At 36.1% G+C, this 25,249-nt stretch overlaps 1 pseudogene; it reads right to left on the bottom strand.

Moving 5' to 3' along the window:
- Positions 1–449: 449 nt before the first annotated feature.
- LOC125146524 (NEDD8-activating enzyme E1 regulatory subunit-like) lies at positions 450–18,338 on the bottom strand (annotated as a pseudogene).
- Positions 18,339–25,249: the final 6,911 nt, after the last annotated feature.

The following is a 25,249-nucleotide window of genomic DNA, read 5'->3' as shown; positions in this document are numbered from 1 at the left end:
ATTCAAATTGTTTCCCTAGACATAATAAACAGTAGAAGACAATACCAGTTTTTTTCTATGTCATTAGATGACAGAATCACTTGAAATACATATTTCCTTTTCTTTTTTTTTTTTTTTAATTTTTTTTTTCCAACGTTTTATTTATTTTTGGGACAGAGAGAGACAGAGCATGAACAGGGGAGGGGCAGAGAGAGAGGGAGACACAGAATCGGAAACAGGCTCCAGGCTCTGAGCCATCAGCCCAGAGCCCGACGCGGGGCTCGAACTCACGGACCGCGAGATCGTGACCTGGCTGAAGTCGGACGCTTAACCGACTGCGCCACCCAGGCGCCCCCATATTTCCTTTTCTAAATGAGAAAAGTGTTTATTAAGAAAACAACAATTTAACAGCTCTCCCTTATGAGAATTTTATGGACTAGAGCACAGTCTGAAGACAATTACAGTTTCAGTCATAAACACACTACGTAGGGTGTCGCGACCGGCGCGACAATCACCGAGGTCGGGGTCCTGAGGGTAGGGGAATGCAAGAAAAAAGAGAGAAGAGAAAGTTTGGGAACAGGAGGGTCCCCTGGGCTGATGGCCCAAGTGACGGCTTTATTGTTGCTGTACACAATCTTTTATAATATAAGACTTTTATGGATCAGGTCATTCTAAGAATAAACAGGTTTCACATGATCACTGCCAGCCAAAACATTTAGTTCTGTATACCTTGTGAACTTTGTGAATGGGTCACAAGACCTTGATTATAGATTGCTAGCACAACACAGTTCCCATGTTTGTGTCTATCTGACTCGGGGTAGAAAAAGGGAGGTAGCATTACTGCCAACACCTGCAGACCACAGGCTTCAGGAATTAACTCTCTCAGCCTTGACAAGGCTTTCGTATGCCCTTGAAAGTGGGGGAATGGGAGGGGGAACCACCGGGTTGGCTTGAGTCAATAGGGAACGTTGCTCGACCCGGTCTCAGCCTGGCACCGGGGCCCGGCCCCCCACGGTAGGGTGCTTATTTTATAACCAGAAGGTTGCTGAAGTTTGTGACATGCTGACATAAATATGTTATGAAAATTATAATGTTTGGTGGTAATTGTGATTAAACTCTTGGACAGCAGCTCCTCCAAAGAATGCAGCAATCATGTAGCCTCCTATTAGCAAATTGGTAGACGTAATCATCTTTTATCATTACAGATAGCTTATGTTCCTTTTTTAAAATTTTTTTAAGTGTATTTATTTTTGAGAGAGAGAGAGAGAGAGAGAGAGAGAGAGAGAGAGAGAGAGAGAGAATGAGTGGGGGAGGGGCACAGAGAGAGGAAGACACAGAATCTGAAGCAGGCTCCATGCTCTAAGCTGTCAGCACAGAGCCTGATGCGGGGTTCCAACTCACTAACTGTTAGATCATGACCTGAGCCGAAGTCAGACCCTTAACCAACTGAGCCACCCAGGCACCCCATGATAACTTATATTCCTAAAGGAAGCCAATGAGAAAAGTCTTTCCTGTATTTTCTTCAGTCTGATAGTCAGATACCCCTTGTGGTTTACCATATTGTTTATGAAATTTTTTAACATCCCATAAGATTAAGTACAACACAGCCCCATTATCTAGAATGCCAAACCTGGAAATACTTTGATCCATTTTAAATATGTTCAAACCATATTCTTAGTTAAGGATCTGCATGTTACAATGTGAAGAAATGGAGAATTGCTGCAGAATGATTTTAATTCTTTCTCTGTAACAGCCTCTCTTGCCTGGCCTATAGACTGTGGCATTTTATCAACATGATTAGTACAGCCCAAGCATCTTTCTTCGCTTTAACGGTGGTTTGCAGTTTTGTGTATGCACCCTAATCTGCAATCATACAGGGAATTGTGCCTCTAACAGGTAAGTATCCTTGATCCCCTTTGGCCACAAAGCCCTTTAAGGTCTAAGCTAAAATCCAAACAGATGGAATCTGTTTGCTGATATTTTGCAAGAATCATCATTAAATATATCCTTAGTACTGATTGCGATCTGAGTTTATTGCTGTGTTTATGTTTTTAATTGTGGTTTATATACACAATGGAGTACTACAGGGCAATGAGAAAGAACGAAATATGGCCCTTTGTAGCAATGTGGATGGAACTGGAGAGTGTGATGCTAAGTGAAATAAGCCATACAGAGAAAGACAGATACCATATGGCTTCACTCTTATGTGGATCCTGAGAAACTTAACAGAAACCCATGGGGGAGGGAAAGGGAAAAAAAAGAAAAAAAAAGAGGCTAGAGTGGGAGAGAGAGCCAAAGCATAAGAGACTCTTAAAAACTGAGAACAAACTGAGGGTTGATGGGGGGTGGGAGGGAGGGGAGGGTAGGTAATGGGCATTGAAGAGGGCATCTTTTGGGATGAGCACTGGGTGTTGTATGGAAACTAATTTGACAATAAATTTCATATAATAAAAATAAATAAATAAAGTGACATAAAGTGGCAAAAAAAAAAGCTTCTTCAAAATTATCTTCATCTTCTGGAGCCCCAATATCATTTCTTACAATCCTTTGTATAATCAAATTGCTGAGGTTCTTTTTCTTTACACATTTTAGATGTTAATCCATTTCTTCCACAGTTCCACTGTGCTAAATATTTAGCTATGATCACAGTCAATGGAGTGTGGCTATGGGCCTTTTTTCCCCCATATCATCCAAACCATAAGGCTATATAGACGTTCTCTCAGCTCAGGAAGTGGTTTATCTAGTTGTGGATCTTCTAATACATTATCTGGGTAAAATTCTATTGCTGGATGTTCTTTTATAATGACTATCCCATAGCCAACCATCTGTATATAGCCTACAGATTAAAAGAGAAACATGGGAATTCCAGAAGTTTTCAGCTAAATGTAGTAATGTACTTTCAGGGAGCCTACTTGCAACCACAGTAGAAAACCTACAGAAAAAAAAAAAAAAAGGCCATTGCTTCAGAAGGTTTTCTGAACTCTCTTCCAAAAACTAAATAGATACATTGTTATTTAATGCTTACAAGAATCTGCAACTTGAGCTTGGTTCTTGCTGACACTGCTATCTTATAGGAAAAAGTAATGTTTTCAATATCTTCTCTGTAGATCTGATTGCCAGCAATAATGGTAAATGAATCGATACCTGGTAGTTCCAAGCTTTAAGAATTTCAGGTCCTGTGGCTGTTGGATCTATTAGGTAAACATAAGCAGATTCTAAAATCTCTTGCCCACGATTGATTACTACACAACTTCAGCTGCCCAGCCCCAGAGAACAGCCAGCCTGCAAAGTACCACCATCACCTCCTGAAGTAATTTTTTTTTGTTTCTGTTTTTTTTTTAATAGGTTCCACGTGGAAGTATTTTTTTTAATCATAAACCTTTCTGTCTCTTTTTTTCCAGCATTATTGAGATATAATTGACATATAACTTTGTGTAAGTGTAAGGTGTAGAACATGATGGTTTGATACATTAAGTACATTTTTTTAAACCACAAAGTTTTTTTTTTAATCTAGTGCAACAATGATTTCAGAAGTAGATTCCTTAATGCCCCTTACCCATTTAGCCCATCTCCCCTCCCACAACCCCTCCAGTAACCCTCTGGTTTGTTTTCCATATTGAAGAGTCTCTTATGTTTTGTCCCCCTCCCTGTTTTTATAGTATTTTTGTTTCCCTTCCCTTATGTGCATCTGTTTTGTCTCTTAAAGTCCTCACATGAGTGAAGTCATATGACACTTGTCTTTCTCTAATTTCGCTTAGCATAATACCCTTCAGTTCCATCCACATAGTTGCAAATGGCAAGGTTTCATTCTTTTTTATTGCCGACTAATACTCCATTGTATGTGTATATATACACCACGTCTTCTTTAACCATTCATTCATCGATGAGAATTTGGGCTCTTTCCATACTCTGGCTATTGTTGATAGTGCTGCTATAAACATGGGGTGCATGTGTCCCTTCGAAACAGCACACCTGTATCCCGTGGATAAATGCCTAGTAGTGCAATTTCTGGATCGTAGGGCAGTTCTATTTTTAGTTTTTTGAGGAACCTCCATACTGTTTTCCAGAGTGGCTGCACCAGCTTGCATTCCCGCATTAAAGATATTTTTAATATACTTTAATATAGTGCAGGGATGAAGTTTAATATGAAACTGAAATTTCACCATGAACATTTTCTGGCCATATGTTGTCCATTTCATTGATATAGAGTGTTACCTTGATGTTCTTGTTTAGTCAAATCTACGGGTGAGAGGAAGTGTACAAGGGAGTGAGAATAAACTACTTACCTGGAGCAAAAAAAAAAAAAAACCCCTACAACTCTTGAGTTCAGATTTCATTTTAGGTCAGTTTTATACTAGTAAGTGAAGACCTCAGTATAAATTATATAATCGGTATAAACTACGAAGACTTTTTAACCTATCTGTCTTGTAGTCATTTTATCAGTTGCTCTTCTACAGAGCTGGTGCTACAGTGTTTATTTCCAGCTCTCTAGTAGGGTCATTTAGCCTCTCTTTACCTTTAAAAATACGGCTAAGTTGTTTGATTTACCTCAGTGAGATGATATACTGCTGATGAGATAACATTTGTGAAACCAGTTGACTGCCTCACAAAATAATTGCCACTGTGATTTCAAAACCACCAACTAGATTGTTTTCCTATCTGAAGAATAAACCCCTGAAATTAGATGATTCCTGAAGCTTTACATGGGTTGGGAATGAAGGGAGATTCTTTTCTGCAAGAAAGAATGTATGGTTGCCAAAGGTGGCCTGTCTGTCTCAGAGAAATCTTGATGTGTTCGTGCATGTGCATTGGGAATGTACATCTCTGAAAGATGCAGACGAAGCTCTCAAAGACAGACTCTGGTTCCTGGGAAAGCATCTATCTTCCCTGTGGACTGTTTTGTGGCATTACTATTTTCTAAGTTTTGCAGATTGTAAACCCAGATTATAAAATGGGAGACATTTTAGTCGACTTTATTTACCACTGACAACCCAGTTCTCAAAATTGTGCCCAATCTTCCTCCACATTTTACTAGCATGTCTAGTCTCTTTATCCTCTTCAATCTGCTTTATTTCAAACTGCTGCTATCCTCTCACTTTGAATGTTGTGATGATCTCCTTCCTGTTTTTGCTTTCATTATTCTATTTCTCCCTTACTTTTTTCATATTCATGGCATATGTTCACCTTTGATCTGGTCTCCATTCTGTCGAACCTATGCTCTGCTACTTTCATGAATAGAGTTTTTGTTTTAGTTATTCTGAAAAACAAACAGCTTTCTGAAAATATGATGTGTTTTATACTTTAGACTTTGCACATGTAATTTCTGTCTGAAATGCCCTTCTGTGGGAGCTGCAGTATGATGTGGTGATTGGTAGTTGCCATAAGGATTGGTGGCTGGTGTAAAGATTTTGGAAGCTGGATGCTTGTGTTCAAGTCCTGTATCTTCCTTATTTACCTATATGACTTTGGGCAGTGTTTTTGAACTCTTTTTCCTTACTTCCTCATCCTGAAAATGGAGATGATATCCCATCATCATCATCTGTCTTAAGAGTTTTTGTGAGGCACAAATGAGGTAATTAATGCATGAAAAGCACTTAGCACTATGCCATGAACACAGTTGACAACTGATACTATTATGTTGTTGTTGTTGTTAATATATTTTGGCCAATTCCAGTTTATCTCCTGTTTAAGTTCCAATTTTCTTTCTTCCTTTCATTCTTTCATTCTTTTTCTCTTTCTTTCTTTCTTTCTTTCTTTCTTTCTTTCCTGTTGTTTTTATTAAAACTTTTCACCACATTCTTTTCAATACTGTCAAAGGAATTAATCACTTTTGTGTGTGTGTGCCAATCTTCTGTATTCTATAGATGATCTTATAAGGTAGAATTTACGTATTATTGGTATTCTAAATCTGTCTTACTCATTGGACTATGAGTCTTTCTTGATGTTAGCACCTAGGTTCTATTTCTTTTTCTTTTTTTTTTAATTTCTTTTTTAAATTTCTTTTTCTATTTTCTATTTTTCCCACTTTTTATTATAGAATCTATAATAAGACAGATGCTTAATAAATAAATTGAATATACGAATGAGGAGTAGAGTCAAAAGGAGTGTGTCAGAAAATACCCCTGGGAGGTCCAGTAGATATTACTGCTCTCTAATTTTGAAAAACATGTGACCCCTAGGGCTTGATAGAATTTTTTTCCTCAAACATATGAATGCTCTCTTTCCTAGTATTATGAAATGAATACTTAGTAGAGAAGAGCCCTTTTCCTTTCAGTTATAACTTTGAAGAAATTCTTCTCTTGATTCCAACTAACTGACTTCTTCATTGACCCAAAAAGGTAAAATGATTTGTTCAGCAGAAAGTCCCAGATGGCTTCAGGCAGTTTTAGTTCAGCACACTTACGGGAGCTCAATAGGAGAGATTTATACTGACATATGTCAGATTTTCTGCACTGTTCTTGGAGCTACAATTTTGGAAGCAACATTAATTAATATTCAGCAATATTTCCTGAACCATATTAATTTCACAAGTTGAGAATGGGAGAGAAAAGCTTTGGTTTTAATCTTTTTAACTCCTTGCTTAATTTAGACTGGAAATTAATAAATACAGATATTCATATTTCCATAGTTAGATCACAACACATATGTCTTTTTTAAAGTGACAGCATTAGTGGATCTTTAATATTACTATTTAAAAATTTTTAATCTTATCACATAATAAATTACATGAGTTAAGTAAAAGAATTATAAAAGACATCAGTTATTAGCTCTCAGAGCCATTTTCTCTACTGTTTTTGTTTTGTTTTGTTTTGTGCATGTTAAAGGAAATTTTAAAAATCATCTCAGATGGTAAACAGTTTAATTGGGAATTTAGCTTCAAGCATTTGAGATAAAATCGAATTAGATTTCTTAGTATTTTGATAGTTGTCTTTAGTGTATAAGTTTGACAAATCATTTTATTATTGTTTGCCTCAATTATATACATCACCTGGTACAAAGGTACCGCCTACATGAGTGATGCATATAAAATAACTCTTCTCTGATGGCTTCAACAAAATGCTTGCTTTTTTATGATCAGCTTTGATCAGCTTTAAAAAGGCTCTCTTTTTTTAATTGAAGTATAGTTGGAACATAATATTATGTTAATTTCAGGTGTACAACATGGTGATTCCACAAGTCTTACATTACATGCTGTGCTTACCACAACTGTAGCTACCACCTGTCACCATACAATGCTATTACAATACCATTGAGTATATTTCCTATGCTGTATCCTTTATCCTCGTGACTTATTCATTCCATAACTGGGGGCCTGTATCTCCCACTCCCCTTCACCCATTTGCCCATCTCCCTCTGGAAACCTTCAGTCTTTGTGTTTATGGGTCTGTTTCTGCTAAACAAAAACTCTCTTAAATCAAGGACATATGGGGTTTGTTTTCAGCTTCCAGGTAGTTTAACCTCCACTCAGCTCAGTCATTTACCCTTCATACTTTTATATAATTAATTTCAGTGTGCCTTATCAAAATATATTGGTAAAACATAAAGAGAGGCAAGTAATGCCTCAGTTTCTGGCCCAGACTGAGTATCAAACAGAGCCACAGGATATAGACCAGTTTTATGTAAATGTCTAATGCCCTGAAGTGTTGTAATATGTGCTACATAGGGAAAGGATATTTGTTTCCTACCAGCAGGATGGTGGGCATACTGAGTTCTATATTCCAGAGTGGTGTTGAATTTATACTAATATATCTACTTTATCTTCCCAGATCTGTGTAATAATGATGAAATATAACTTTTAGTGTAAAACAATAAGTTCTCTCCAAAACCAGGGTCATGTTCTGTTGACCAAGTCAGGAATGTCATGCATATATGTACCCAACTGAATAAAAAGGGCATGCAATAAAAATTAAGCTTGTGCTCTCATCCATTTACTCCATTCAGATTGCTTTATTTTTGATGTTCACTATGTGATTATTAGAGCAACTCTCTACATATCTCTCCACTCCGATTATCTATGATGTGCAGTACCCTGGTGTGTTCTCGTAATGCCCTACCCTTATTAAACTCAGTAAATGTTTGCAGTCGAGACTAGGCCTTTCTTGTAGCCTGGCCCCTTTTTTGTATTGCTCCATCATGTAATCTTGTTTTATTGTCTTTGTTACAATTCTCATTTTATATTTCATTTAACTGTTTATTTTTTTGGCCTGCTTTTATTGTAAGGAGGGTACAGACTGCATTCATTTCAGTTTCTTCTGTATTCCTGGAGCCAAGAATGATAATTGGCACGTAATTAGCACTGAGTGTTTAACTTGGAATGATCCAACAATTATCTTGAGGAATAGGTTTTTCAAGTCACACAATAAATGGAAAAAACAGGATACAAATAAAACCAGTTCTTCTGTAGTCAGAGCCCATTATCAATATTTTATATGCCATGACCTCATGACTCAAGGTTATTGCTTTGCCCTCATCTTAATCACACCCTACAAATACTAAATTTTCTAGTCAGATTAGAACAAATTCAGCCTTCCATGGATGGGGAATTGCCAGAGGTTTTCATGTTTAAGGCAGACTCACATTCTTTGAGTAGATTTGCGTCTGAGCAAGGAAGGCACATTCTCTTTGAACTCTGCTAATTTATAATTCAGATTAAATAGCTCCAGACTCATAGAAGGGCAACGATCTCTTCACTGACACACTAAATTGCTATGATCCTTGAATTCTTCTGGATTGGACTGAATTCAGCTATTGGAAAAATGACCTCAAACAAGTAGTTATTGAGCACTTTCAGTACTGGGTTTTTATTATTATTATTATTATAAGCTTAATATCTGCTTGAACTTTATAATGTTGTTAAAATAGTTAACACAAGGGTAACCTGAATTACTAAAGGCTAGTGTGTAGAATTCAAAATTCTTTTGACCTGATATAACCTGCAGATAACATCTGGAGAAGTGAGTTATTCTTTCATGCATGCATACATGCCAGTATTTATTAAGGGCACGCGCTTTTTAGGCATTGCTTCAGCACTGGGAAAAAACTACATTTCAAAATAAATGTTAATTATTAATATGATACATTAATTACATTGATCAAGCAATCATTCCCTGCTCCACAAGGGAAGAAAACAAACACATGATTTATTTGTTGTTTTTATTTTGCAAAGTTTCAAGATAGGATGTTTCTGTTATTCAATACATTGATTTTACTGATAATTAGCCTTACAACACTATTAGAAAAACTGCCAGTCCTTGTATGCTCCAGTTTGTTGATTTGCAAATTGATTAAGTGCAAAGAGAGGCATAAAGCAGAATGTCCATATCTGTTTTTTTTTAGGTTCAGATATCCCATTGAGTTTACTAATACACATTTATGTTTAATGTAAGGTTCTCTACTTCATAGAATACATGATTGATGGATGACAGCTTGGATGACCGCTTAAGCACTTTTCATATTATTTCATCTTACCCTCCATATTCAGTCTTCTGAAAATACTCATATATTTCTAGTTTGAACTCCAAATCTCATGGTGTTTCTTATTTCTGTTTTCCATACCCATACCCCAACAAGCCAGTTACCAAATATCAATTTTGGAAGTATATCTCAATTCCTTATTTTTTTCTCACCATTCTCACTTTGACTGCCCTAATTTCAACTGTAGTCACACTCTGCATCCAGTGTTGTATTCTCCAATATGTTCCCACATGAATTTTGAATTGCCTTCTTTAGAACAGAAGTTTAAAGTTTCTTGTTGGTGTATGTCATGTATTATGTAAACTCTTTTGCAGTGAGGCATCCAGGGCTTTTGTGTTCTGCCCCAATCTAATTTTGTAGTTTCATCTCCTATCCTTTTCTTCTAACTCCCTCACCATATAATCCCAGCCCCACCCTCACACACATTCTAGGCTTTTTTTAATGTGATACATATTTCTTTAATGTGGCATGCCATGGCATGCCATTCTTTCTTTGACCTGATATAACCTGCAGATAACATCTGGAGCAGTGAGTTGTTCTTTCATGCATGCATACATGCCAGTATGCATACATTCCTTCCAGACTTTATCTTCTTTATTTTTTTAATGTTTATTTATTTTTGAGAGAGAGAGAGAGAGAGAGAGAGAGAGAGAGAGAGAGAGAACACAAGCAGGGGAGGGGCAGAGAGAGAATGAAACACAGAATCTGAAGCAGGCTCCAGACTTTGAGCTGCCAGTACGTAGCCCAATGCGGGGCTTGAACTCACTAGCTGTGAGATCATGACCTGAGCCAAAGTTGGACACTTAACCGACTGAACCACCTAGGCGCCCCAGACTTTACCTTATTAATCTCCATGTATGCCTCAGGGCGCCTGGGTTGCTCAGTCAGTTGAGCATACAGCTTTTGCTCAGGTCATGATCTCATGGTTCATGAGTTCAAGCCTCCTGTCGGGCTCTGTGCTAAAAGCTCAGAACCTAGAGCCTGCTTCAGATTCTGTGTCACTGTCTCTCTGTTTCTGCCCTTCCCCTACTCGTACTCTGTCTCTCTGTTTCTCAAAAATAAAAACATTTAAAAATTTTTAAAAATAATAAATATTAAAAAGTTAAAAAAAATCTCCATGTATGCTTTAAGAACAAGCTCTCATTCTGCTTCCTTCTACTACTTGGTATAAACTCCATGGGGAAAGGCTTCTTATGCCACTGTGTGCTTAACCTATAATGACATTGTCCAGGCTCTATTATAAGCGTTTCTTTCCCTTTGTTTCTCTCAGTAGTCTGAAACCTCCTTAAAGGTGTACACCAAGAGTTGGTGTGCTCTTGCAATTCCACAAAAATGGAAGAGAAGGCCTAGGCTATATAAAATACTCCGTAAACATCAAATGAACAAAATAGATTCATTCTTCATTCTCACTCTCCTTCAAATATCCACCATCTCCATTAATTCAATTTATGATTGATTTTAATGTAATCTATTGAGAAAGAGATTACAGCTCTCATTTTTTATACCTAACATCATCTCCTCAGCTTTATTAATGTTTCAAAGAGCAAATCTTCATTGTGGGAACATTTTTACTACAGAAAGATCTAAGTCTAAAGCAACTCAGAAATTTAACTTTGTAACAGACATCGTTGTTTCTTAAAAAAATTACTGTTCTGAAATAAGTCATTGCAAGGAGAAAAAAAAAATTCTCTGTGCTGGAAAGAGGAAGAAAATCTGGCTTTTGGGAAGGTATTGTGAATCAGGTTAACAAAGAGTCACATTATGTGCCATAAAGGTTTTATGTGCTGTAAAATGTGAAGAGTAATTCAAAGTTGTGAATTGACAGACACAATCCTAAGGAAACCCAGAGCAGTTGTGAACTCTAGCCATAACTATAAATGCACATGCTGCTCAGAGTTTCTGTGCATGTATTTTAAAAGATATGTCTAGTTACTAAGTGGTTTGGACATCCTGGGCGTATAGTGTTTGGATATTTGAGGCATGAAGCAATTGCTCACTCATCATCCTAGACAATAGTTTTTTTTTAATTTTATTTTTAGTTTCTCACATAAAAATAGAAGTTTATTATCCACTCATATGCATTTCCTCATTATCTTCCCATCAAAAGAAAAAAATTTAAATGAAAATACCTTCACTATTAAAGAATCCTCTTGAAAAATGAGTTCCCATCGTTGTTGAGAAGCAGTTCTCCAAGACATTTATACACGCTTTGTGACAGAGTTGGTTCCCAAGGATGTTTGCATAGCAGACTAGAGCTTAGTTTCTCCCTCTGGGTCAGAAAGCAGATGTGTTTCCTCACCAGGATGATAAAGATACTCCCTTCCTGCCAGGAAAAGGTTGGTCAGATTTTTCTTTATGAAATTGAAGGTTTTCTAAGCTTAGGATCTTCAGCTGTGCCATAGATCCACTGTGTGTACATTATTCACCAGGACCTGCTTCCTATCTTCCCCCAAGGGACTTGGGGACAAGGGAAACTGATAGAAACACAGAACTGCCGGCTGCATAGTAGATATTAAATTGCAGGAATCCAATTAACTCATTGTTTCCTTACTGGGCATAATGCATGAACATGTGATCAAGGTCAAGGCCGATCCCACAGCTGCAGTTGGTACTGCTGCTTGACCACTAGACAACTTTGCTTTCCTGGCTTCATTTCCTGATTCTCTACCTCACAGTCTATGCTATAGTTTGTAGTTCCGCAAACATGCTGTTCTGCTTCTGTGCTTTTTTCCTGCCCTTATATCTGCTTGGCCCTGGTTATCTTCCTTGCACAGTAAATGTTATCTGATTGTCTTCTCTTCATGAGAATTTTCCGGACTTTTACAGGTACCAGACTTTATCTAAGTCATGTGCTTCTATTATATCTTTTAGCAGGTCTCCATTTTATGTATTATTGTTTTATTTTTCATTATTTACTTTTGTGCAAGATGCATATAGCAAAACTATTCGGTAACTGTTATGTGCCAATCGGTAATAGATACTAGATGGAGATAGGTTGATAAACATAAATGGATCCTGATTTCTAGGAACTGACAAAGAATTGGGAAAGATGTACATCATATATATATAGGGGTATACAACAAGGAGACCAGACAATACAAGGTCCACTCTTGGAAGCCTTCTCTGTGGAAAAGATGCTTCAGTTGAGGCCTGAAGGGAAAGTGGAAGTAGTTCACAAAAAGACTGGATAGATATTATATATGACATCTGACCAGCACTCAGTGAATTTAAGGAAGGAAACAAATCAACAAATCAATTTTTCCTGAAATTTTAACATGTTCTCTTCGAATTCCTGACACTTTTTGAAAATAAATTTTTTTAAGGCTTACTTCCTAAAAGTGATTTAAAAACTGTATCCTTTTAAAACAAATAGCTTCAAGTTCTGTACTGGTTGTGTCTGCGTGCCACTTTCTTCCTTCTAGGACACTGGCTATTAAACCTAAAAGGATATATGGTATGTTGGGACCCTGTTAGTAAACCTCACATATTGGATGTGGTGTAGAAAAAAAAAAATGGGCCTGATATTTTCCTGTTTGGAAAATAAACAGAACTGGGGCACCTGGGTATCTCAGTCAGTTGTGTCCAGCTCTTCATTTCAGTTCAGGTTATGATCTTACGGTTCATGAGATCAAGCTCCGCATCAGCTCTTCATGACAATGTGGAGCCTGCTTAGGATTCTCTCTTTCATCCTCTCTTTCTGCCCCTTTCCTGCTGTCTCTCTATCAAAATACAGAAATAAAAATTTTTAAAAATAAACAAAATTACCTATTCTTATAAAGACAAAATACATTTTCCTCCATTGGCATTTGGCAAGAAAGCACCTATGGTATCTCCTTACTGGACCCAAAGAACTTGAACTACCTACCTATCCACATACAAGACAGATCATCTTGTTATCATCTGAAAGAGTTTTTTGAAAATGTTTCCATTGACAGGTATATCTATTATGCCAGTCTGTTGAAGAAAATTGAATCAATGCTGTTTAAGAGAGGTAAGTTGCAACACTACTTGAGGAATTATCCAGCCTAGTGTCTAAATATTTTTATTCAGTTATAACATGGCCTATGTCCACCAGTTTTTAAACCATCAGTTCCGAGAAAGTATATAATATACTAGTGTCAAAAAGGAAAATGATGAATTTTATTACCCACATTTGCAAAAATGACCTGGAACTGTGTTCGTGTTACATCAAGATCTTGTGCCGTGTATGATGAAAATCGTTTTGGGAATGAAATAAATAACCAGATCAAGGAACTGTGATGTACTTGCTAATTTTAATTCCACAACAATGATTTTTACTGCATTTCACTTTGCAATTAGATAGTCTTTGTTGCAGACAAAGATCTGTACCATATGCCTTTGACTTGAAAAATTACCGATCTCTCTTTGCGGTTTTCTTCAGCATATCTAATTCATTCAATGTAACGTGACTATAAGCACAGAAAAAAAATACAGTTGCTAAACTTTCAATTCCTCAGAATCAGTCAACTTGAAAAATCAATATATCTTTCCTATATTAGCATATTCTACATTAAAAGAATATAAAGCAAAATTAAAAATTAAATGACTGTGCATCTATAGAAATGATAATATAGTTTTTATCCTTTCTCTTATTGATGTGATTTGTTTTGTTGATTGCTTTACAAATACTTAATCTCCCTTGCATCCCGGAATCAATCCCATTTGATCGTGGTATATGATTTTGTTAATGTATTGTTGGATTCAGTTTGCCAATATTTTGTTGAGGATTTTTGCATCTATGTTCATAAGAGATATTGGCTTATAGTTTTCTTTTCTTTTCTTTCTTTCTTTCTTTCTTTTTTTTTTTTTTTTTTTTTTTTTTTTGTCTTTATCTGGATTTGGTACCAGAGTGATAGTGGCTTCATAGAATGAATGTAGAAGTATTCCCACTCTTCTATTTTTTGGAAATTTTGAGAAAAATAGGTATTATCTTTTCTTTAAATGTTTGGTAAAATTTGCCTGGGAAGCCATTTGAACCTTTGATAAAGTGCAGCATTCAGTTATGATAAAAATCATCTACAAAGTAGGTTTGGAGGGAACATTCTTTAACCTAATAAAGGCCTTATATGAAAAGCCCACAGCCAACATCATACTCAATGGTGAAAAACTAAGAGCTTTTCCTCTAAGGTCAAGAACAAGACAAGGATGTCCATTCTCATCACTTTTATTCAACATAGTATTTAAAGTCCTAGCCATAGAAATTATACAACATAAGAAATAAAAAGTAAAATCCAATCCAAATTGGATTGATAGAACTGATAGAACTGATAGAACTGATAAATGAATTCAATAAAGTTGCAGGTTACAAAATCAATGTATAGAAATCTGTTGTATTCCTACACACTAATAGTGAACCAGCAGAAAGAGAAATTAAGACAACAATCCCACTTACAGTTGCACCAAAAATAACAATATATATAGAAATAAATTTAACCAAAAAGATAAAAGACCTGTATTCTGAAAACTAAAACACTAATGAAAGAAATTCAAGATGATGGAAAGAAGTTGAAAGACTATCTGTGCTCATGGGTTGGAAGAGAAAATATTGTTAAAATGTCTATACTACCCAGAGTAATCTACATATTTAATGCAATCTCTATCAAAATACCAACAGCGTTTTTTTTTTTTTACACATAACTGGAACAAACAATATTAAAATTTGTATAGAACCACAAAAGACCTCATGTAGTCAAAACAATCTTGAAGAAGAAAAACAATTGGAGGTAACAGAATTCCAGATTTCAAATTATATTACAAAGCGGTAGTAATTAACAGTGTGGAACTGGCACAAAAATAAACAACATAGACGCATGGGATAGAATAGAAAGCCCAGAAACATACCCACAATTATATGGTCAATTTATCTTTGACAAATGAGGTGTGAATATACAATGGGAAAAAGACACTGTCTTCAACAAATGGTGTTGGGGAAACTGGGAAGCTACACATAAAAGAATGAAACTGGACCACTTCCTTTCACCATATACTAAGATAAACTGAAGTGAATTAAAAACCTAAATGTGAGACCTGAAACCATAAGAAGTCTCAGAACAGACTGACATCAGCCATAGTAACATTTTTCTAGATATATTTCCTGAAGCAAGGGAAATAAAAGCAAAAATAAACTATTGAGACCACATCAAAATAAAGTTTCTATACATTGAAGGAAACAATCAACAAAACTTAAAAGCAGTCTGCGGAATGGAAGAAACTATTTGCAAATGACATATTCAATAAAAGGCCAGCATCCAAAATATATGAAGAACTGATACAATTCAACACCCAAATAGTATAATCCAATTAAAAAAGTGGGCAAAAGATGTGAACAGACATTTCTCCAAAGAAGACATATAGATAGCCAACAACACATGAAAAAATGCTCAGCATCATTCATCACCAGGGAAATGCAAATCAAAACTATAAGGAGATCACCACACATCTGTCAAAATGGCTAAAATCAAAAACACAAGAAGCAGCAAGTGCTGGTGAGGATGTAGGGAAAAAAGCACTCTCCTGCAATGCTGGTGGGAATGCAAGCTAATGCAGCCACTGTGGAAAACAGTATGTAGTGCCTCAAAAAATAAAAAATATACTACCTTACAATACAATAATTGCACTGCTGGATATATACCAAAAAATCAAAAACAAAAACACTAATTCAAAGGGATACATGCACCCCTGTGTTTATTGCAGCATTATTTATGATAGCCAAACTATGGAAGAAGCTCCAGTGTCTATGGATAGATGAATGGATAAAGAAGAGGTATATATATATATTCCATATATATATGGTGTGTGTATGTGTGTGAAATCTTGCCATTAGCAACAACATGGATGGAGACGGAGGATGTAATTCTGAGTGAAATAAGTCAGAGAAAAAGACAAATGCCATATAATTTCACTCACGTGGAATTTAAGAAACAAAACAAATGAGCAAAGAAAAAAAGACAAACCAAGAGACAAAGTCTTAACTATAAAGAACAAACTAATGGTTATAGAGGGGAGGGGTGTGGGAGATAGGGTGAAATAGGTGATGGGGATTAAAGAGTACACTCTTTAATGATGAAAAAATAAAAAAGAACAGTGATTACAGAAAAAAATGATTCTAAATTTATGTGTTTCTGAATTTTCCTACTGTGTGTAGTTTACATTTCTGCAGTCCAATGGACCTCTGTTGTCTGATCATTACAAAATAAATACTGAGAGCTAATTATGTAACAGTTACCATTCCTGGATGTGGGAATACAGAAGAAAACAAAAGCACAAGCTGTACCCTCAAAGAATTTACGTTCTTATAGTACAGAAAGACCAAAAAAATAAATTGAAAAGTTAAATGAACTGTAAAATGATAATTGTAACAAAAATAAAGAGAGTTATATGATAGAAATTAAAGGAAGTGTTGGCAGTGATGGGTAAGGTGATGAGGGAAAACATTCATAAGCAGATGCTTTCTGAGCTGAGAATCTAAATGAGGAGGATCCAGCAAATAAAATCAGTTTATGTTCTTTATCTATAAAATTGGAGTAATATCTACTTTATAAAGTTTTTATGAGAATTTTTAAAAAGCTCTATAGGTAAAGTGAATTGTCAAGTGCATGAGGTCAGAGTAGTAACCTGGCTGAAATTGTGACCTTGCTTTTTTGAGATTACTCTGCTTTTCTGCAAATATAAGTAGTCACTACTTACATAATGAAACTGTTCTCATACCTTACACGACCCTAGATCCTTTTTTAAAATGTTTATTTATTTATTTTAACAGAGCAAGAGCACAGGTGTGTGAACGGGGGAGGGCAGAGAGAGAGAGTGAGAAAGAGAGAATACCAAGTAGGCTCCAGTGTAGAGCCTGACGCGACTCAATTGTATGACCGTGAGATCATGGCCTGAGCCAAAACCAAGAGTTGGACAGTCAACCAACTGAGCTACCCAGGTACCCCTGTCCTTTTAAACAGGATTTGTGTTATAGAGTTGTCCTTGTTTATTTGGACACTAGCTGTTTGCTATCATGTACCTGTGACTGGGTTTCTTAAAAAAAAAAAAAAAAAAAAGAAGGCAAACCAAATCTTCTAACTAACCTACCATTTCTTCCTTTTACTGTTTGCGTCAAACATCTGGGTTTGCAAAAAACAATCTATTATGCAGAGGTTTGAAGGCACAATAAGGGGTGGATAATTAGGAAGACGATGCTAACTGTCGGTGGGTGTAGGGAAGTATAACAGATCAATGTTTTCAAACCTTTTTCACTGCAAGGCAAATACAAGAAATGATGAAATAATTTGTAAGCCACATGTATAAAAAGATTCTAATACCAGGCAAAATGTTTATGAGTTAATATTAGGAAAAGAATATACATTTTTGGGTTAACACTACACCTAAGTTAGCATCCTGGTTTTATTATGAATGAGTTTTGTGTCCATTGGCAGTTTGCTCAATCCCTAATTCCTTTCTTTAGGTGATACCCAGCTGACTCAAGATTGTTAGCTGTTTGTTTATTTTTCAGCTTTATTGAAATATAATTGAAAAAATTATATTTAAAGTATGGAGCATAGTGATTTTTTATACATACACATTGTGAAAAGATTACCATCATCGAGTTAATTAGCACTTCCATCACCTCACAAGAGAGTGTTAGCTCTTAATAGTAATGTCAGAATATCCCTTTCATCCTTTCCCATTCTTTGTGATTTATATTGTCTTTTAGAAACTTAGGACCCAAGATATATGTCTGATCCAACTATGCTGTCTTGCCTTCAGTACTAACCCTCACTCAGTGGATCAAAGGCCAGTGCCAGGAGTCTCGGCCTGTCTACCTTCTCAACCATCATTCCTCGATGATTGCAATTAAATCTAGGACAGTATTCCTCCATGTTACTTCTCTTTCTTTTGTAAAAACAAAACGTTGAGCACAATTCAGTTTCGAATCTCTACAGTTAGCTGAAAGATGTTTGCAGTAGATTTAACAATGCTTGATGTTCCAATGATCATAATTATTGTTTGCTTCTAAACAATCTTTAATGTACACATTATTAAATCCCTGTTCTATTTTTAAGTGAGGGGAGCTTGTTAGTAAATATTTTCTATCAGTTGCAGAAGAGACAGGGTCTTCTTCATGTATTCAACAAAAATTTTATTTCGCTAGGCTCAGTGTGAGTAAGGTACTCTTCTAGAGCTGGAAATATAGCAGAGAAAAAGGCAGTATCTAGTAAGTATATGTGTGAATGTGTATGTATTATATATTTGTAATATTATCTATATATATTGATATAAATATATTGCATGTAATATACATCATGTAATATGTCATGATATATATAGTACGTAGAATAATGTGTTTGCAAAGATGTATATCCCCAAGTCTCCAGGATCTATGTATATGTTACCTTCCATGGTAAAAGAGACTTTGCAGATGTGATTTAGTAGAAAATATGGGGGTGGAAGAATAATTCTGGGTTATTTATCAGATTGCATAGACCAATGTAATCACAAGAGTTCTCTTTAAGAGAGAAGCAATAGAGTGAACGTAAGAGAGAAGATGAAGTGATGATGGAAGAAAGAGGAAAGGTGACAAATGAGGACAACCTTTAGAAGACAGATAGGGAAGGACAGTTTCTCCCTGGAGCTTCCACCAGGATGCAGTCTGCTGACACCTTGATTTTAGGACTTGTTATCTTTGAAGTATAAGATGGTATACTTTAAATCACTAAGATTATGGTACATTTTTACAGCAGCAATAGAAAGTGAATATAATATAGATTATATGTTTTATGTAAATATCATGTGTTGCAATATATATTATACATAATATAGATATAATATCCACTATCCACACTATATACTATAAGCTATCTATACTATATAAACTTTATAAGACACATGAAAAATGAAACATTATGTTTACATAAAAACATACACACAATTGTTCATAGGGTATTTATTTGTAATAGTCCCAAACTGGAAACAACCCCTATGTCCTTCAATAGGTGAAAGATGAAGGAAACTGGTACACACACTGCTTACCAGTAAATAATAATGGACTAACAGTATGTGCAAAAACGTAAATAAGACTCCAGGCAGTTATGCTGAGTAAGAAAAGCCACTGTATGATTCTGTTTATATAACACTTTTGAAATGACAAAAGTATGGAAATGGGGAACATCTTAGTGATTGCCAGGGGTCAGGAAGAAAGGTAGAGGAGGGAAGTGGTTGCAGCTTCGTAAAGGTAACATGAAAGGTTATGTGGTAATGGAAAGATTCTCAATCTTGACTATATCCATCCATGCTAATATCCTGGCTATTATATTGTACTCTAGTTTTCCGAGATGTTACCATTGGGGTAAAATGGTTTTGAGAGTACATGAGATCTCTGTACATTATTCCTACAACTACATATAAATTTATAATTAGCTCAAAAGGTTTAATTAGAACAAGAACAATCTGTAGATACCATTTACTTAGTAAAGTTTTTGTTGCCTTCCCTAAACAAACAAACAACATTGGGATTGAACAACAGGATGTTTCCATTTAAAATTATGGAAAACAAATGTGGGTACTGTTTGGAGAAACATGTTGCTTTAGAGAAAAATCCCTGTGGTGGAATTTAGAAGGCCAAAGTTATGATGGTTGCTCCTCCACAAATGAAACAGAGATCCAAGAAATGAGTGATTTAAATCATCGGACTTCACTTTCCTCATGTGAAATATGTGTGGATTTGTTTAGATGATCTTAAAGTTTGCTTCAATTGATGATGAGATGATTATTGAATAAATTGTAGTAGACTTTCTCCAAAAGCACCCAATATATTTATTTCCCATAAATATCCTCTGAGCTTAAAATAATTTACTTATTCTTATATTTCAATATATGAGCTATATGCTTTCATAAAATCTCACTTTGTTTTTGTATACTATAAAACTATATTAATGAATAATTATGAATTGTTAAATTCTAATATCAACAAAGTAGATTATAATTGCACGTTGTCGTATTTCAATGTCAAAACAAAAATCTATTTTTATTATGTTCTGCATTTGTTCATATGAGCTGAATCCTTCATGTAAGGGCTATGCCTAGTAAAAAGTGAAGCCAAATTTGATACCTCATGCATGATACATCATGCATGAACATCATGCATGTGAATGCATGCACGAGCGTATGCGCATACACACACACATATTAAGGTAGGATTTTTTTTCATTTACCCATTTTATTCAGAATATTAAAGTGAAGAAATCATCAAATTTTATGAGTTACAATCAATTCTAAACCTGTATTCTAATCATATAAAGATTTATATTACAGTTTTATATTACAGTATGAAATTTACATATGAAAGATACTCAACCAGAAAGTATTTCCATAAAAATTTATTACGTAGAGAAAGATACGTGGGAAATTTACATTACCACTAGATCCCTACCCTTAGAGGGCAGAACTCATGAGACCATATGTGGGACTTACTATAAATAAATTTTCCTTAAGTACATTTTGATAAGTACATAAGCTTTCAGAAAATGCAAGCTCAAGCATGCTATATCCTTTGTTTTTCTCCTCTGAGCCCAAACAGTCAATATCCTTCTTCAGAGACTGAATAATTTCTCTCTTACAAAGGCAATATACTTGACACTGTCTTTAGATAATAAAATCATATCAATGTCTTCTGAAAATAATACAAAAATTTTATCAGGGTGGGGTCATTTATTTTTCTATAGAATAGAATAGCATATTTAAGTAACACTAATAATTTTTTTTTGGTGATGATTAGTTCTGCTCAGTAATTACAGTCTTATTTTTTTCTTTTAACACTTCCTCATCTGCTTATGTCATAGAAGGCCCCTCAGGCTGATCCAAAATGCTTCATTTCTATATGGACTATTTATTGGAGTCTATGTCTGTTGCATTACTGGCTGGCTGGAAAATTTATTTAGATTAGTAATAGAAGTTAAGACCATTTAAAAATAAATACTATTTGAACTGTAGGTTATAGGGATTAATGTAAGGCATCTGTGATCTGCCAGTTAGTCCCTTAGGCTTGTGTAACCAAATTTTCAAGTTTTATACTCTAGAATCATAGTCCTACACCTTGATTGTGTTATGCTAATTGTGTCCCTTTGGGACCCAGGGAAGACAGAGACCAAATTGAATGCCAGTAATTTTGGAGATTTTATTATCTGTTTGCAGTCAAAAAGCCATACAGAAAATTATCTCTGCAATATCTCACACCTGCCTCTGAATAGTAAATTATTAACCAAGACTTTTATAAGCCAAGGAAAGTTCTTTCTGTTAGGACAGAATTACACCTTTTTTTTTAATTTTTTATTCTTTATTTTTACTCAGTTTCATTTTGCTTCCAAACAGTGTGAAAACTATCCAGATGAATGGTATTATGCCAGCAATATTGCTATGAAAAGCAGAATGAATCAGCTTGGCATGATGGCACTTGCCCTCTGTTCTAAAGATCTACTTCTATCTTCCTTTATCTCATACATCATATGGTCTTCAGCATTTGTCCATTTGAAAAAAAAAAAATACAGGAATGGCTTCATAGGCATTTTAACTATTGTAATCACACAGGAGCCCACAATATGGCCTTTCACTTGGGATTTAGAGTTCTGCTGTTGCTATTTGGAACTTTTTAGTATTGTTATCTTTGAATTTATGTTTTGTAAGTGAAGTCTGGTGGAGCAATTGGAGCATGTGTAGGATGCTTGGAGTATGTGCTTCCATATGGTCTTATCCGTTGCTGGCTGGGTTCTAGGCTGCCTACTCCTCTAACCCCTAGTGTCTTGGGCCCCTTGGCTCCAGCCTGTGACTGCTGCTGCCTTCTTCTCCTGGTAGGCCTGGATGGAGTGTGAGGAGTGTCAGCTTTGGTCCCCACAGCATTTAAGGGCAGGGCAACACTTTGCCCATGCTGGTAGCATAGTGAGGTATCTGGTGAGTGGTCAGCCAGAAGCTGTCTCTCAACAGTGGTGACCTTCTCCCTTATTATTCTCAGTCCAGATATTGAGTGTGTTTTGGCCCAGAGATTTAAAAAACCTTGGGAGGCACCCATCTATCATGAGGTACAGTGTTGGCTCATCAAAAGGAGAGACACGTAGCTCCCCCAGTCAGGGTATGGCACATCAGTCTGGCAGCTGGTGGAAGGGTGGACCTAGAACCCTCAGGTTTGTGGTAGAGTGGGGGTCATTGGTATCTTTGAGTGTCTGTATTTGCCCCATGAGTGTCACTTGCCCAGGAGAACTTGCTTGACCGGCTCTGGGAGTGGGGGATCTCTATCTTTTTTCAATCTTCCAATAAATGAAGTGTGTTTGTTACTCTAGCCATCTTTAGGCACCCTCCCTGGTCAAGCCACAAAATAGGAATTCTGTTAACTTTAGTAGTTCTTCATGCAGTTTAAGTGTCGTGAACATTTTGGGGGCACCTGGGTGGCTTAGTCAGTTAAGCATCTGACTTAGGCTCAGGTCATGATCTCATGGTTCGTGAGTTCAAGCCCTGTGTCAGTCTCTGTGCTGACAGCTCAGAGCCTGGAACCTACTTCAAATTCTGTGTCTCCCTCTGTCTCTGCCCCTCCCCCTCTCACTCTCTGTTGTGTCTCTCTCAAAAAATGAATAAACATTAAAAAAAATTTTTTTAAATGTCATGAACATTTGTATTCAAAACTGGCCTTACACAATATAAATTAATGGTGATATGTGTGTGTGTGTATATAAACCTATATATTATATATATATGCTAATAAGTAAAAATTTTAATTTTTCCTTTACTTGGAACATTAAATAACACATGACATATTGAAAGGCAGCATGAAGATAGAAAAATGCTTCACCGATGGCATTTTCCCTGTTTTTTATTTATTTATTTTTAATTTTTTTAATGATTTTTTTTAACGTTTATTTATTTTTGAGACAGAGAGAGACAGAGCATGAACGGGGGAGGGTCAGAGAGAGGGAGACACAGAATCCGAAACAGGCTCCAGGCTCTGAGCTGTCAGCACAGAACCCGACGTGGGGCTCGAACTCACGGACCTCGAGATCATGACCTGAGCCGAAGCCGGCCGCCCAACTGACTGAGCCACCCAGGCGCCCCTCCCCCTGTTTTTTAAACAAGGGATCCTACATTTTCATTTTGCAGTGGGTCCTGAACATTACCTTGCCATCCCTGCAGGAGTTTGAAAATTTGCTGTAGGCACTGCCCATTCTTTATAGCCTGATAAAAATGCCCTATCTGTGAAGTTATTGATGCTAAAAGGTAGCCTAAGACCATTAAAGAAGACGTTTTTGGAGCAAATGACCTTGTTTATATTTACTAAAACCAGAGGAATTAAATATTGCTTAGGGCAGAATAAAACATTGCTTTATTGTCTCATTGTGGTACAGCTATGATGCTTACAGGAGGATCCCAGACAATGCGTCATAGTATCACTGAAGTGATGCTGGCAGGAGGGTGTCAGAGCACATAGGATCCTCTTATTAAAAACTACAAGAGGGGTGCCTGGGTGGCTCAGTCGGTTGGGCGTCCGACTTCGGCTCAGGTCATGATCTCGCAGTCCGTGGGTTCGAGCCCCACATCGGGCTCTGTGCTGACAGCTCAGAGCCTGGAGCCTGTTTCGGATTCTGTGTCTCCCTCTTTTTATGACTCTTTCCTGTTCATGCTCTCTCTCTGTCTCAAAAATAAATAAATGTTAAAAAAAATTAAAAAAAAACTACAAGAACTTCGATTGTCAATTAAAACAAGTCTGAGGAAAAATGTCTGATACGAAATAAACTTCACAAAAGGGTATATAGTCTTGATTAAGAGTACATAAGACAAATGATACGGAATGATGGATGACTAATTTCAAAATGTACATGGTGTAGCATATTCAGGTCAGGCACTTTGGACTCTTAATTTCAATTATCTGGGAGTCTCAGTTTGCTTAGGAAATAGAATTATTTCCTGAAAAATACAGTGGGTTTGTTATAGGTTGTTATGGGTTGTTCTTAGAGGCAAGGTAGGTTATTAATTTTTGTGAGTAATTATTTCTCAAAGCGTTATTTATCAGAGATTGACTTTCAGAGACTCCTTTAAAAAAAAAGAAAAAGAAAACTTGATAAGAATGAATTTATTACACAAACACATCAAACATTTGCCATATACTAAGCTCTGTGAACGGCACCTATGATACTGTAGAGAAGGCAGACTTCTTGCTTGCATAGAGCTTACATTCTGGAGGAGGAGTCAGACATCACTTAAGTGATTTCATCAACACATAAAATTACTACTGAGAGGTAGCTATGTGGCATGAGAGGGAACTTATAGTTAAGATATTCAACTGAGCCTCGAAAGTTTGAGAATACTTTCCTATAGAAGTAAAAGGTTTAACTGATATCTAAAATAGGGGCACCTGGGTGGCTCAGTCAGTTAAGCATCTAACTTTGGCTCAGGTCATGATCTCACAGTTCATGGGGCCAAGCCCCATGTTAGGCTCTGTGCTGACAGCTTGAGCCTAGAGCCTGCTTCAGATTCTCTGTCTCCCTCTCTCTCTGCCCCTTCCCCATTCACACTCTGTCTCTCTCTCAAAAATAAATAAACATTAAAAAAATTAAAATAGAACTAGGAATTTACTGGGAAGTGAGAAGGAAAAGATGTTTTAGGCACAAAAAATTAGCATATACCAAAAACTTTTGGTAAGAGGAAACAATGTAAGCAAAAAGAAATCCCTGCAAAGATAAAATGTTTACAAATGAATAAATGAAAGATAACGCACATAAATAAATAAGCATGTATACACACACTCACACTT

Source organism: Prionailurus viverrinus, chromosome D1 (assembly GCF_022837055.1).
Source record: "Prionailurus viverrinus isolate Anna chromosome D1, UM_Priviv_1.0, whole genome shotgun sequence".
NCBI classification, from domain to species: domain Eukaryota; kingdom Metazoa; phylum Chordata; class Mammalia; order Carnivora; family Felidae; genus Prionailurus; species Prionailurus viverrinus.
This window is presented reverse-complemented; position numbering and strand designations above follow the sequence as displayed.